Raw genomic sequence first — 14,418 nt, 5'->3', positions numbered from 1 at the left:
GAGATGGATGGGGAAGAAGGAAGAGTTTGCAAAAGTTAAAAATATTATAAATATCATAATTTCCATCTGGTCTTCTCAGTTTACTTGCTGTTTGGATTCTGGCATTAACAGATAATGCTGGAGGATCAGGGTAGGAATTGTGTGGTAGGAAAAGTAAATTATTTCTATACACTTCCCGATAAATGCCATAAACCCCTGCTAAACTCTGGCTTTCTTGTTGCATTTTCATAATTATGGATCTTCTGTACTTATCACATGCTTTTTTTTTTTTCTCCCTTTTTTTTTCCTTTTGACCTGACTCTTTTTTTTTCTCCTTTTCCTTTATATTTCCAGCACAGTTGGAACCAGGTTTGGGATTTGATGCTATGAGCCTTCATTAATCACTACCTGGAGATTTATCGCCTTTTTATATTCCCCGCCAACTTGTTTTAGTGCAGTCATAGTAGCAAGTCTGCTGCCAGACGCCATGCATAGAGCTCCATCCAGAACCCTGCATTTCAAGGTTTCTAAATTGAGTCACTAGATGTTAGGGTTGTATAATAAGACTCCCTCCTCCCCCTCTAGGGACTGTGAATGCTGTTTATCCCAGGACAAGCAGGATGCTAGTCCTCACATATGGGTGACGTCACTGAACGGAGCCCAGGCGGGAAAACTGTCTGTCAAAGTTTCTAGAAACTTTTGACTGGCCCCAGGGAGGCCACTGAGCATGCCCAGCATGCTATGATATTCTCTGCCACAGGTGTCTCTCTTCAGTCTTCGTTTTTTCCACGCTGCAGCCAGCATCGCGGGAACCGGAGCCGTTGAGTTGTTTCTCAACCTTCTTGTGACTTATTAGTCTAAAAAAAGTGATATTCTCTCTCATAAAATCTCTCGGGGTCTCTCCTTACCGGCCGGTAAGTAACCCAGTCTTGATTTATTTTCGGAGAGTAGGAAAAAATTTTACCTCAGTCAAATCGACGGCCGTCATTTGAAAAAATGTCCACAGGATTTAAAAAATGTCCTGTTTGTACTAGAAAAATGTCACTCACGGACCCGCACACCGAATGTGTGATGTGTTTGGGTGACAAACATGACGTACAAAATTGTCCTCAATGTGCAGAAATGACGCCGAAGTCGAGGAAAACCAGGCTTGAAAAAATGGAACATTTGTTCAGCCTACAACTTATACCTTCCCCGTCGAGGTCGTCTCCGGCTGGAGCGACTAAGCGAGTGATTCTTAAAAAACCTTGCCCGGGACCGTCGGGGGATCATTCCTCTCTTTCCTCATCTTCGACGTCACCAAAATCCTCCGAAAAATCGAAGTCAAAACATCGACACAGAAGCCCCCCGTTGTCTGACTCTGCTTCCCAGCAACCCTCGACAGCGAAGCTGCCTAGAGAACAGGACACATCGGAGTCTTCAACGCCTCGGCCTACCTCGACTCCGTTGATGACGCCAGATCCCTTACAAACAACTTGTCAGGAACTGGTACCTCAGCCTGCGCCACCGCCCGCAACCGCTCTGCTTCCATCAGTTGTGCGGCCGGAATTGTCCGATTTCATCCGACAAGCGATTTCTCAGGCTTTCAAAGAACAATTTACAATGCCGACTTCATTGTCTATGCCAATGATTTCCACATCTGCCGGCAAATTTGCCGATGCCGGTGGGCACACCAATGCCGGGGCCATTCTTGACCTCGACGGGACACAGGGACTCGACGTCGACACCGAAGATCATCACGTCATCGACGTCCATATACGCACAGCTTCCAGCGATTTCGTCTATACCCTTACCTTCCATGTTACCACCATCGACGGACTCGACACCAAGGGCACCACCCTCGACAACTTCATCGAGGGCACCTATTCTTCCCTCGACGATACCTGATCAAGACACTACTGATACACAAGAATTGGCACTTTTTCAACGCCTTTTGAAAAAATATCACAAAGTTGTCGACACAGCTCCTCAAAAATCCCTGGAAGTGACTCATCCCACAATATCCATCGACGACCCATTACCTGGGCCTTCGGGTGTTTTCACAAGGAAAATCCCAAGAACTCCTTATCAACAGCCAGAGGAAGAAGATTCTTGGGATGATCCAGGGACAGATACTTCTTCTGAAGAGTTCATGTCCGAACCATCACCTCCTGAAGAAAGAAAAAGGTCACCACCTGAAGATTTATCTTTTTCAAGTTTTGTTCAAGAGATGGCGGATACAATTCCATTTAAGCTCTCATCAGAAGATGATTCAAGACAGCATACATTAGAGGTGCTGCAATTCGTGGATCCGCCAAAACAAGTTCTGGCAATCCCCATCCATGAGGTCCTGTTGGATTTACAGCAACGAGTGTGGGAACACCCATGCACTGTTCCAGCATTAAATAAGCGTCTAGACACTACCTACCTAGTGCAGCAGGCACCAGGCTTTCAGAAGGCACAGCTACCACATCAATCTGTGGTAGTAGAATCTGCCCAGAAAAAATCTAAAAGGGTACGTCCACATTCTTCAGCTCCTCCAGGGAAGGATCATCGTTTTCTGGACTCCCTAGGAAAAAAGGTGTACCAAGGTGCACTTTTATCTTCCAGAATCTCTGCCTATCAACTGTACATGACACAGTACCAGCGGGATCTCTGGAAGCAAATGGAGCACTTCTCAAATTCTCTCCCAGAGCAGTTTCAAGAATCTGCTCAATCCATTATCACCAAAGGCCTCGAGGCTGGGAAACATGAGGTAAGGGCTGCTTATGACAACTTTGATACAGCCTCAAGAACAGCAGCAGCCGGCATTACAGCAAGAAGATGGGCCTGGTTGAAGGCTTCAGATCTCAGGCCTGAAGTGTAAGACAAGCTTGTAGATCTGCCATGCCGTGGGGATAACTTGTTTGGAGAGAAAGTACAGGATGCTGTCCAACAACTTAAGGATCATATGGAGACCTTAAGACAGCTATCACAACTGCCTCAAGAACCAACCACCCAGGCCCCTAGACGTTTTCCACGAAGGGAACCTAGACGTCCATACTACAGGCCAAGAAGGTACTATAATCCACCTACCAGAACTAGACCTTCCAGGCCTACCCATCGCTCTCAGGCCAGACAACAAAGACCAGCTCGTACTCAGCCTCCTCCACAGACTGGTCCAGCTACGGGTTTTTGAACACAAATCCAGAGATCAGACCCACCCTCCAAAACCCCAAACAGCACATACCAGTGGGAGGAAGGATTTCCTACTTCCAATCAAATTGGGAAAACATAACCACAGACCAATGGGCACTTTCCATTGTAGCTCACGGTTACAAACTAAATTTTCTCTCAATTCCTCCAGAATTCCCACCAACTTCCTACCCACAACAAAATTCCCAAATAATTCAGTTACAAATAGAATTATCCACCCTTCTGACAGCCAGGGCCATTCAACCAGTGCCCAGGTCTCAGCAGGGCAGGGGATTCTACTCCAGATATTTCCTCATTCCAAAGAAAACTGGAGGCCTACGACCCATCCTAGACCTCAGAAATCTCAACAAATTTCTAAAGAAAGAAAGGTTCAGGATGGTTTCACTAGGCACAATGCTACCTCTTCTTCAAACAGGAGATTGGCTCTGTTCTCTGGATCTTCAAGATGCTTACGCCCATATACCAATATACCCTCCTCATCGCAAGTATCTACGCTTCAAGGTGGGCATTCATCATTACCAATACAGAGTACTGCCATTCGGACTAGCTTCTGCTCCCAGAGTGTTCACCAAATGCCTGGCAGTAATAACAGCACACCTACACAAGCAAGGTGTACATGTTTTCCCATATCTGGACGATTGGCTCATCAGAAGCCAATCTCAACAAGGAGCAATACAGTCTCTCAACAAAACTATTGCTCTACTGCACTCCATGGGATTTCTCATCAATTATCCAAAGTCCCATCTCACCTGCTTCAATTCATAGGAGCGGATTTAAACACCAACCTCTCCAAGGCATTTCTGCCAGTGGATCGAGCAAACACACTGTCTCTACTGGCAAGCTTGATTCACTCCAAGGAACAAGCAACAGCTCATCAGTTTCTCACATTACTAGGTCACATGGCCTCCACAGTTCATGTCACTCCTATGGCAAGACTGGCCATGAGGGTAACTCAATGGATTTTAAGATCACAATGGATCCAAGCCATTCAACCACTTTATTCTCCAATTCAAGTAACCCACCAACTACGCTCTTCTCTACGATGGTGGGTGAACAAGGACAATCTGTGCAAGGGCCTACCCTTTCAACAACCAGTCCCACAAATAACTCTGACTACAGATGCATCCACCTTGGGTTGGGGAGCTCACATAGGGAATCTCCAAACACAAGGAACATGGACAAAGCTCGAAGCAACATTTCAAATCAATTTCCTGGAACTTCGAGCTATACGTTATGCTCTACATGCCTTCAAGGTCTGCCTTACCAACAAGACTGTGCTGATCCAAACAGACAACACAGTAGCCATGTGGTACATCAACAAACAGGGAGGGACAGGCTCGTACCTCCTTTGTCAAGAGGCAGCTCAGATATGGGGTTGGGCCTTGAACAACTCCATATTTTTCAAGGCCACTTACCTAGCAGGGATTTACAGTGTAGTGGCGGACAGACTCAGTCGTCAATTCAAACCACACGAATGGTCACTAGATCCCACAGTAGTGACCAGGATATTTCAACGTTGGGGACAACCAACAGTAGACCTCTTTGCATCACATCTGAATCACAAAGTGGACAACTACTGTTGCCTATACAACCTGTACAACAGGCCATCCAAGGACGCCTTTGCTCACCCTTGGAACTCAGGCCTATTATATGCGTATCCTCCGATACCACTCATAACCAAAACTCTAGTGAAGCTACAACAGGACAGGGGGACAATGATACTCATAGCCCCATATTGGCCTCGACAAGTATGGTTTCCCACACTTCTAGACCTCTCAGTCAGGGATCCCATTCGCCTGGGAGTAGCTCCCACTCTCATAACTCAGGATCAGGGTCGGTTGCGACATCCCAACCTTCAATCCCTATCACTGACAGCTTGGATGTTGAAAGCTTGATCCTACAACCACTCAATCTTCCAGCTAACATTTCCCAAGTTCTTATAGCTTCACGTAAACCTTCCACAAGGAAGAACTACGCTTCCAAATGGAAGAGATACACTTTGTGGTGCAGGCAAAAAGACATCAATCCTTTCACTTGCCCCACAAAGTCTTTATTGGACTACCTGTACCATCTTTCAGAATCTGGCCTACAGACTTCCTCTATAAGAGTACATTTAAGTGCAATTTCAGCTTACCATAATCAGGTGTCAGATGCACCTATTTCTACACAACCTCTCATAAAAAGATTTATGAGAGGTTTAATTCTTCTTAAACCACCAATTAGACACCCAGTCACTCAATGGGATCTAAATTTGGTTCTAACTAGACTCATGCGTTCTCCCTTTGAACCCATTGATTCCAGTGATCTGAAATTTCTTACATGGAAAACTATCTTCCTCATAGCCATTACATCAGCTAGAAGGGTTAGTGAGTTACAAGCACTAGTCACATATGAACCCTACACTAAGTTCTTACATGACAGAGTGATTCTCCGTACTCATCCTAAATTCCTCCCTAAGGTAGTTAAGGAATTCCACTTAAACCAATCTATAGTTTTACCCACTTTCTTTCCAAGGCCTCATGCTCACCAAGGAGAAAGGGCCTTACACACCTTAGATTGCAAGCGCACTCTATCTTTCTACTTAAACCGCACTGCAGTTCACAGAAAATCCAATCAACTCTTTGTTTCCTATGACCCAAACAAACCAGGGAAAGCAGTGGGTAAACATACTCTATCCAACTGGTTAGCAGATTGCATACAGTTTTGCTATGAAAAAGCAGGCCTTCCTCTCCAAGGGCGAGTAAAAGCACATGCAGTTAGGGCAATGTCAACTTCAGTTGCACACTATCGTTCAGTGCCAATACTTGACATATGTAAAGCAGCAACATGGAGTTCTCTTCACACATTTGCAGCTCATTACTGTTTGGACAAGCAAGGACGACAAGATTCTGCCTATGGACAATCTGTCTTAAAGAACTTGTTTCCAGCTTAAACCCAACTCCTACTACAACCAAACTGCTGTGATCTTCGGCTGACTCATTCAACAAAAACATTGCACTACACAATGACTCAGCCTCTAGCTTGCTATTCACCCATATGTGAGGACTAGCATCCTGCTTGTCCTGGGATAAAGCAAAATTGCTTACCTTGTAATAGGTGTTATCCCAGGACAGCAGGATGTAGTCCTCACAGAACCCACCCGCCACCCTGCGGAGTTGGGCCTTTTTATTTTTATTCTTTTTGCTAAAGCTTTTGCTACATAGTAGACTGAAGAGAGACACCTGTGGCAGAGAATATCATAGCATGCTGGGCATGCTCAGTGGCCTCACTGGGGCCAGTCAAACGTTTCTAGAAACTTTGACAGAAAGTTTTCCCGCCTGGGCTCCGTTCAGTGACGTCACCCATATGTGAGGACTACATCCTGCTGTCCTGGAATAACACCTATTACAAGGTAAGCAATTTTGCTTTCTGCAACATCCCTAGCCCTGGCCAATCCAAGGGCTAGAAGACTTGAACCAAGAATCCAGTGTAGGTCCCGGCACATCATAATACTAAGGCCTTTTGCTATGCATTCTTTTTTAACCCAGCAGTTTCTTCCTCCTCCTTTGTATTTCCATTTCAGTTGGAACCAGGCTGGGATCTGGTACCATGAGCCTTCATTCTCAACTACCCATGAGTTTTCCTCCTATTTTAATCAATGTGGATTACAAATGAAATTAAAATAATCCATAAAATTTATTAAACAAACAAATGCAAGTAATGAGTTCAATAAAATAGCCATAACAATATATAATCATGAACTAAGCATAAAACACCCTAAATGTGTGCCCTCCCCCACTCTCACCATTCAAAAACAGTGATGAAAATCCCTTGGGACCTTTCCACATTCAAAAGAATTAGCAAGGACCTAACACAAACCATATTTGACCCTATCCCTTTTGTATGCATAAAATCTTGCTCCCTGCCTCCCCTCTCCACCAAAATCCTCTCCTATTGGAGGCTGTGTACTTGAAAACCTTTCCACACACCTATAAATTCAGTCAGAGAAGTTTACAAAAACAATATCTAACTCTAGTCCACCCATACTTAACAGAAATATCCAGAAACATCTATGGTAAACACATCTTTAGGAATTCACCTAATATCAAGATATGAATATGTTAGTCAAAATGTTGGTTTTATGAGAGTATGAGGTGGAACAAGATGGCAGATGCCTATTGAGAGTCTGCTCACTGTTCTTTTGTCATCTTTGATATTTCCTTTTGAATCTTATACTGTGATTAAATTGAAAGGTGGGACTCTCATCTTTCTGACTGAGCCTTTAGCCGCTACGTAAACTTGGGCTATTGGCTGCTTCCTGGTGCAGCTCAAGGTAATGGAACTTTGCTTGGCTTGAGCTCACTGGAGTCTGTGCTAGTAGAAGATGAGCTGTGGTAACTCCCTGAGCTGTAGATATCATTATCCACCAAGTCTTAGACCAGCCCAATGGACACAATGAGCTGTTTTGCCTGCATATTCTCCCCCAGACACCTTCTGATGATGGAGTGCTGATGGGAAGGGGGGGATGTGACTTTGCAGGCTGAAGATATTGACAGGAGCAGCCAAGGTGGAAGGTTTGAGCTCAGCAGACATCACCATTGTAGTGCTGGAGAAAAAAATCATCAATTACATAAACATGAAAGATACATTAAAAAGCAATAAAATAATAAAACCTTTATCTGATTAACTAAATATGTAAACCATTGTGATCTACCTCTGGAAAGAAGGTATATAAAAAGCATAAATAAAGGATTTAGTCCTCAAAACAGTTTATCAAATAACCAGGTTTTGATTAACTTTTTCTAAATTTGAAATGTTTCTTCATGCGGAGATCTAACAGGAGAGAATTCAAATGACGCGGGACTTGATATGGAAATGCTGCCTTTCTGGAATGCATTAGTCTAGGGAACAAAAAGATTACTGAGGTTACAGGAACCCTTCTTTTTAGTGCTCTGTGTTACACAGAGAACCTTAAGAACATAACTCCAAAGACAACGCGAGCTGTCTTGTGTAATAGTTGTAGCCTCCTCAGTGACCTCTATAGTATCCAGTGGTTCTCATCAAGGAGCATCTATCTACTCAACCGTCACTCTTTGCAGTGATGGAAGATCAGCAGACCCTGGTTAGACACTAGTTCTTGACCTACAAGTGCCCTTTTTCTAGATATGCTGCTTCCATTCTTTTCAGTATTTTCAAACTCCTCTTACTCTGCTGCATTAGCTTCAGTTAGAGGTTAACAAAGGAAGAGTCTTCAGCCAGAGGTACAGCAGCCTGGGACCAGTTTCATTGAGGTCTGCCTCTCCATGTCTGGTGGAGGGGGTGGGGTAGGTTGCAGTCTCTTGTTCTGGAGTGGATCCATATCACCAAGGATAAGTGAATCCTAAAATTGTGGAATGAGACTACTGCTAATGCTTCTTTCACCCTTCTCCTTCCCAGCAGGGATCAGTCTTCCCTTCCAACACTTCTGGTCTGCTCATCTGCAGCAGGCAGTAGCTTCTCTCTTCCAGCAGAAGGCAATCAAATGTGGCCAGAGTTTGTATTCCCAGTACTTTCTAATCCTCAAGAAGTCAGGGGGCTTGAGGCCTATCTTGGATTTATGGAAGCTGAATAGATTGTTGGTCCAAGAAAGGTTCAAGATGAGCTTCTTCAGATGATTCTTCTTTTCATTCAGACGAGGGATTAGATATGTGCTCTGGATCTGAAAGATGCTTATGTGCATATTATTCATCCTGCCTATTGAAAGTTCCTCGGGTTCATGTTGAAGGACATGTACTAGCAATACAAGATGCTTCCATTTGGCTTCTCTGCAGTCCCAAGAGTGTTCACACAATTTCTTGCAGTCCTAGCTGCACAGCTTTTGACAATAGGGAGTTTGTGTGTTCTTTAATCTGGATGGTTAATGACAGGCCCATCTCCCGTGGGAGTGCTAAAGTCCTTTGGTACAAGCTCCTTCTGTCCTTGGGGTTCCTAGTCATTTTCTCCAAGTCCAATTTGGTCCTGTCCCAGATAAACTCATTTCAGAAAAGGTTTCTTATGTTGAAAGAGCCAGAGTTTTGAGGGCCTTTTAAGGTCCCTTCTACAACGGGCCCTGATGTCATTGAGGGCAGTCCTTGTTCTTCTAGGTCACATGACTGCAGTAGTGTTTGTTAGAACTTTTGTAACATATAGGACTCGAAAAGCAACAGCCCTTCCTATGAAAAGGTAGCATTGAAAATATAGTAATGGCCATAGAGCACCAATACACCACCTACTGGGAAATCAGAACAAGGTCGACTGCTACAAATCCCTATGGAAACGTTTTACTCTAGCAAATTCTTTCTTTATCCCAGGACAAGCAGAATGCTAGTCCTCACATATAGGTGACATCATTGATGGAGCCCTATTGTGGAAAACTTTCTGGCAAAGTTTCTAGAAACGTTTGACTGGCCCTGTGAGGCCACTGAGCATGCCCAGCATGCCGTGATATTCTCTGCCACAGGGGTCTCTCTTCAGTCTTCGTTTTTCCGCGCTGCTGTAAGCATCGCAGAGCAGGAGCCTTGAGTTTTTTCTTAGTGTTTTGCTGACTAAAGTCACTTTCTCATATATATATATTGTCCCACACGGGATCTCTCAGGTTTCCACCGGCTGGTGTGTAATCGTCTCGTTTTACTCTCAGAGTAAACATTTTTTTCTCTCACACTTTCTCTTCACTTCATCGATGGCTGTCGACATTAAAATGGCTAAGGGATTTAAAAAATATCCCATCTGTAATCGGACAATGTCCATTACAGACCCACACCTTGAGTGTGTTCTTTGTTTGGGGGAAAAACATGTACAACCTGCACTAAATGTGCAGAAATGACTCCGAAGGGATGAAATGCCCGCCAAGAGAAGATGGAGCATCTATTCCAGCTACAACTTTTGCCATCTCCCTCTACATCGACTAAATCGTCTCGGCCAGAGTCTCAAAACGAATAATATTGGAAAAACGTCGTCCAGAAGGGTCGGGGGACCATCCACCGCCGACATCATCGATAGCATCGACGAAGTCAGTGATGGAACACCGCTCGAAGCACAGTCATAAACATCGACACCTGCGGCGCTTCTTTCCTCAGAGGAACCGACCGCGAAACGGCCAAGAATTCAGGAAACACCGGTACCTTCGCCGGGGCCTTCACCCCATGGAGACGCACCAGTAGTCAAACCTCCACAGGACTCTGTGGAAGGAGCATAGACACCTCCACCGCCACTGTGTACAGCTGCTCTGCCTGCACCAGCTGTTCCGCAGGAATTGTCGGATTTCATCCGTCAAGCGGTGCTCTAGGCCTTAAAAGAACAGATGCCGATGCCGGTTCCCGAACCGATGCCGGTGGTTCCACTGAAGCTGGTGCCCGCACCAATGCTGGCACCACAACCTAAGCCTATGCCGAGACTACCATCGATGCCAACGCCGATTCAGTCTTCGATACCAGACTCGATGTCGATGTTACCTGGGGCTCCAGGACATCCTGATTTGATGAAGTAGTCGGTGCTCTTCCATCCATACCACAAGAAGAGGTTCCTGGAGGGATTCCCCTCGATGCGCAACCAAGTCCCTCAGGACTTCCTCGTACACCAAGATCCTCTCCAATATCTCCTCATCAAGACGATCCATACGATACTTGGGATGATGGACATACAGACACTTCCTCTGAAGAATTCATGTCTGATCCTTCACCTCCAGACCAAAGGAAAAAATCTCCACCGGAGGATTTATCCTTTACGAATTTTGTCCAGGATATGGCGGACACCATACCCTTCACCTTGGTGACGGAGGAAGATTCTAGGCAGCAAACATTGGAGGTTCTCCAATTTGTGGATCCTCCAAAACAAGTAGTAGCCATACCTGTTCATGAAGTCTTCCTGGACTTACAGCATCGGCTTTGGGAGCACCCATGCTCAGTACCTGCTGTCAATAAAAGAATGGACACTACTTATTTGGTACAGTCTGTTCCTGGCTACCAAAAGGTACAGCTTCCACACCAATCAGTGGTTGTGGAATCCGCACAAAAGAAGTCAAAAAGGATAAGGCTGCATTCATCCACTCCCCCAGGAAAGGATCATAGATTCTTGGATTCTCTGGGAAGAAAGATTTACCAAGGAGCCATGTTAAATACCAGAATTTCATCTTATCAATTATATATGACTCAATATCAAAGAAATCTGTGGAAACAGATGCAAGACTTTACAGCATCATTACCACAGCAATATCAAGAAGCAGCCCAAGCAATTATTCACAAAGGACTTGAAGCTGGCAAGCACGAAGTCCGAGCTGCTTATGATGGATTTGAAACAGCCTCCAGAGTAGCAGCCTCTGGGATAAGTGCAAGACGTTGGGCATGGCTTAAAGCCTCAGACCTCAGGCCTGAAGTCCAGAAAAAAATTAGTTGACTTACCATGTATAGGTGACAACCTTTTCGGTTCCAAGGTGCAAGATGCAGTTGCACAATTAAAAGAATACAAAGAAACCCTGAGACAACTTTCATTAATTCTGCAGGATTCAGCCACCCAGTCATCTTTTCGGCCTCCAAGAAAAGAATCTAGACAACCCTTCTAGCGACAGAGGCGTTATTACCCTCCAGCATCAAGGGGCAGATCGACTAGGCCACAGCAAAGAGCTCAGCCCAGACAACCTAGGGCGGCTAGGCCTCAACCTCCACTGCAGACGGGACTGGCTGCAGGCTTTTGAGGTTTTTCCCAGAGACAAAGGCCATCTCTTCAATCCTCAACCACATCTTCCGGTAGGAGGCAGAGTATCCTCCTTCTACAACCATTGGTTACAAATAACAGACCAATGGGTACTTGCAATAATATCTTGAGGTTACCAATTCAATTTCCTCTCAATTCCAAGAGATTCTCCTCCAAGACCTCTTCCTCTAACCGAAAATCACATAATCCAATTGCAAGTAGAATTATCCACTCTTCTGAGAGCCGGTGCCCCGGACTCAGCAGGACAGAGGATTCTATTGTTATTTTCTCATTCCAAAGAAAACCGGAGGCCTACATCCCATCCTAGACCTCAGAAATCTCAACAAATTTCTGAAAGAAAAGTTCAGGATGGTCTCTCTAGGCACCATGCTTCCACTTCTTCAAACAGGGGATTGGCTTTGTTCTCTGGATCTTCAAGATGCTTACGCTCACATTCCAATCTTCCCTCATTGCAAGTATCTGCGCTTCATGGTGGGTCATCAACATTTCCAGTACAGAGTACTACCATTCGGACTTGCCTCTGCTCCCAGAGTATTCACCAAATGTCTGGCAGTAATAGCACACTTGCACAAGGAAAGTGTCCATATCTTTCCCTATTTAGGCGACTGGCTCATCAGAAGTCAATCTCAACAAGGAGCTCTGCTTCACTCCATGGGCTTTCTCATCAATTATCAAATGTCCCATCTCACTCTCACCTGCTTCAATTCATAGGAGCAGAATTGAACACCATACTCTCAAAAGCTTTCTACCCAGGGATCAGACAGACACACTTTCCCTACTGGCAAACTCGATTCACTCAAAGAAACAAGCAACAGCTCATCAGTTTCTAACCTTACTAGGCCACATGGCATCCACAGTTCATGTCACTCCTATGGCAAGGTTAGCCATGAGGGTAACTCAATGGACTTTAAGATCACAATGGATACAAGTCATTCAACCACTGTCCTCTCCAATTCAAGTAACCCACCAGCTACGTTCATCTCTACTTTGGTGGGCGAACAAGGATAGTTTGCGCAAGGGCCTACCCTTCCAACAACCAGTCCCACAGATAACTTTAACTACAGATGCATCCACCTTAGGTTGGGGAGCTCACATAAACAATCTCCAAACCCAAGGTACTTGGACAAAACTTGAAGCAACATTTCAAAACAATTTCCTGGAACTTCGAGCTATACGTTATGCACTGCAAGCATTCAAGGACTGCCTTTCACACAAGACTGTTCTGATCCAAACGGACAACACAGTAGCCATGTGGTACATCAACAAACAGGGAGGTACGGGCTCGTATCTCCTTTGTTAAGAAGCTGCACAAATTTGGGACTGGGCCTTGACACACTCAATGTTTCTCCGGGCCACTTATCTGGCAGGCATTCACAATGTAGTGGCGGATCGACTCTGTCGTCAGTTCCAACCACACGAATGGTCCCTGGATCCCTTAGTAGCGACCAGGATATTTCAACGTTGGGGGGGGGGGGCAACCAACAATAGACCTCTTTGCGTCACACCTGAATCACAAAAGTGGACAAATTCTGCGCTCTACACAGACAGAATCGCCAACTAGCCAAGGACGCCTTTGCTCGCCCTTGGAACTCAGGCCTTCTAAATGTGTATCCTCCAATACTGCTCATAACCAAAACTCTAGTGAAGCTACAACAGGAAAGGGGTCCATGATGCTCATAGCCCCGTATTGACCTAGACAAGTATGGTTTCCCACACTTCTAGACTTCTCGATCAGAGAACCAATTCGCCTGGGTGTAGCTCTCACTCTCATAACTCAGGATCAGGGTCTGTTGCGCCATCCCAACCTTCAATCCCTATCCCTGATAGCATGGATGTTGAAAGCTTGATTTTACAACCACTCAATCTTTCAACAAATGTCTCTCAAGTGCTTATAGCTTCACGTAAACCTTCAACACGAAAGAACTATTTTTCGAAATGGAAAACATTTGCCTTGTGGTGCATGCAAAAGAGTATTGACCCTTTCTCCTGCCCCACAACTTCTCTACTAGACTACTTATGCCATCTTTCAGATTCTGGTCTCCAGACATCTGTAAGAGTACATTTAAGTGCAATCTCAGCTTACTATAACAAGATGGGAGATGCAGGTTTATGAGAGGTTTAACTCAACTTAAACTACCAATTCGGTCACCAGTCACAGAATGGGACCTTAATCTGGTCTTAACAAGACTCATGCGTTCTCCTTTCAAACCCATGAATTCCTGTGATGTTAAATTTCTCACATGGAAGACTATCTTCCTCATAGCCATTACATCGGCTAGAAGGGTTAGTGAGTTACAAGCACTTGTCACGTATTCACCTTATACAAAATTCCTACATGACAGAGTGGTTCTGCGTACACATCCAAAATTCCTTCCCAAGGTAGTTATGGAATTCCACTTGAACCAATCCATAGTTTTACCCACATTCTTTCCAAGGCCTCATTCTCACCAAGGAGAACTGGTTTTACATGCCTTGGACTGTAAGCGTGCGCTAGCATTTTACTTAGACTGCACTGCAGTCTATTGGAAATCCACTCAGCTCTTTGTATCTTATGAGCCA

The 14,418-nt window shown here is 44.9% G+C and overlaps 1 protein-coding gene across 3 annotated transcripts in view; it reads left to right on the top strand.

The window, feature by feature from the left end:
• The window catches only part of TJP1 (tight junction protein 1), a 486,574-nt gene that overhangs the window by 103,423 nt on the left and 368,733 nt on the right, over positions 1 to 14,418 (top strand). The window lies entirely within an intron of this gene.

The sequence above is a fragment of the Rhinatrema bivittatum genome, chromosome 13, assembly GCF_901001135.1.
Source record: "Rhinatrema bivittatum chromosome 13, aRhiBiv1.1, whole genome shotgun sequence".
Taxonomy (NCBI): domain Eukaryota; kingdom Metazoa; phylum Chordata; class Amphibia; order Gymnophiona; family Rhinatrematidae; genus Rhinatrema; species Rhinatrema bivittatum.
This window is presented reverse-complemented; position numbering and strand designations above follow the sequence as displayed.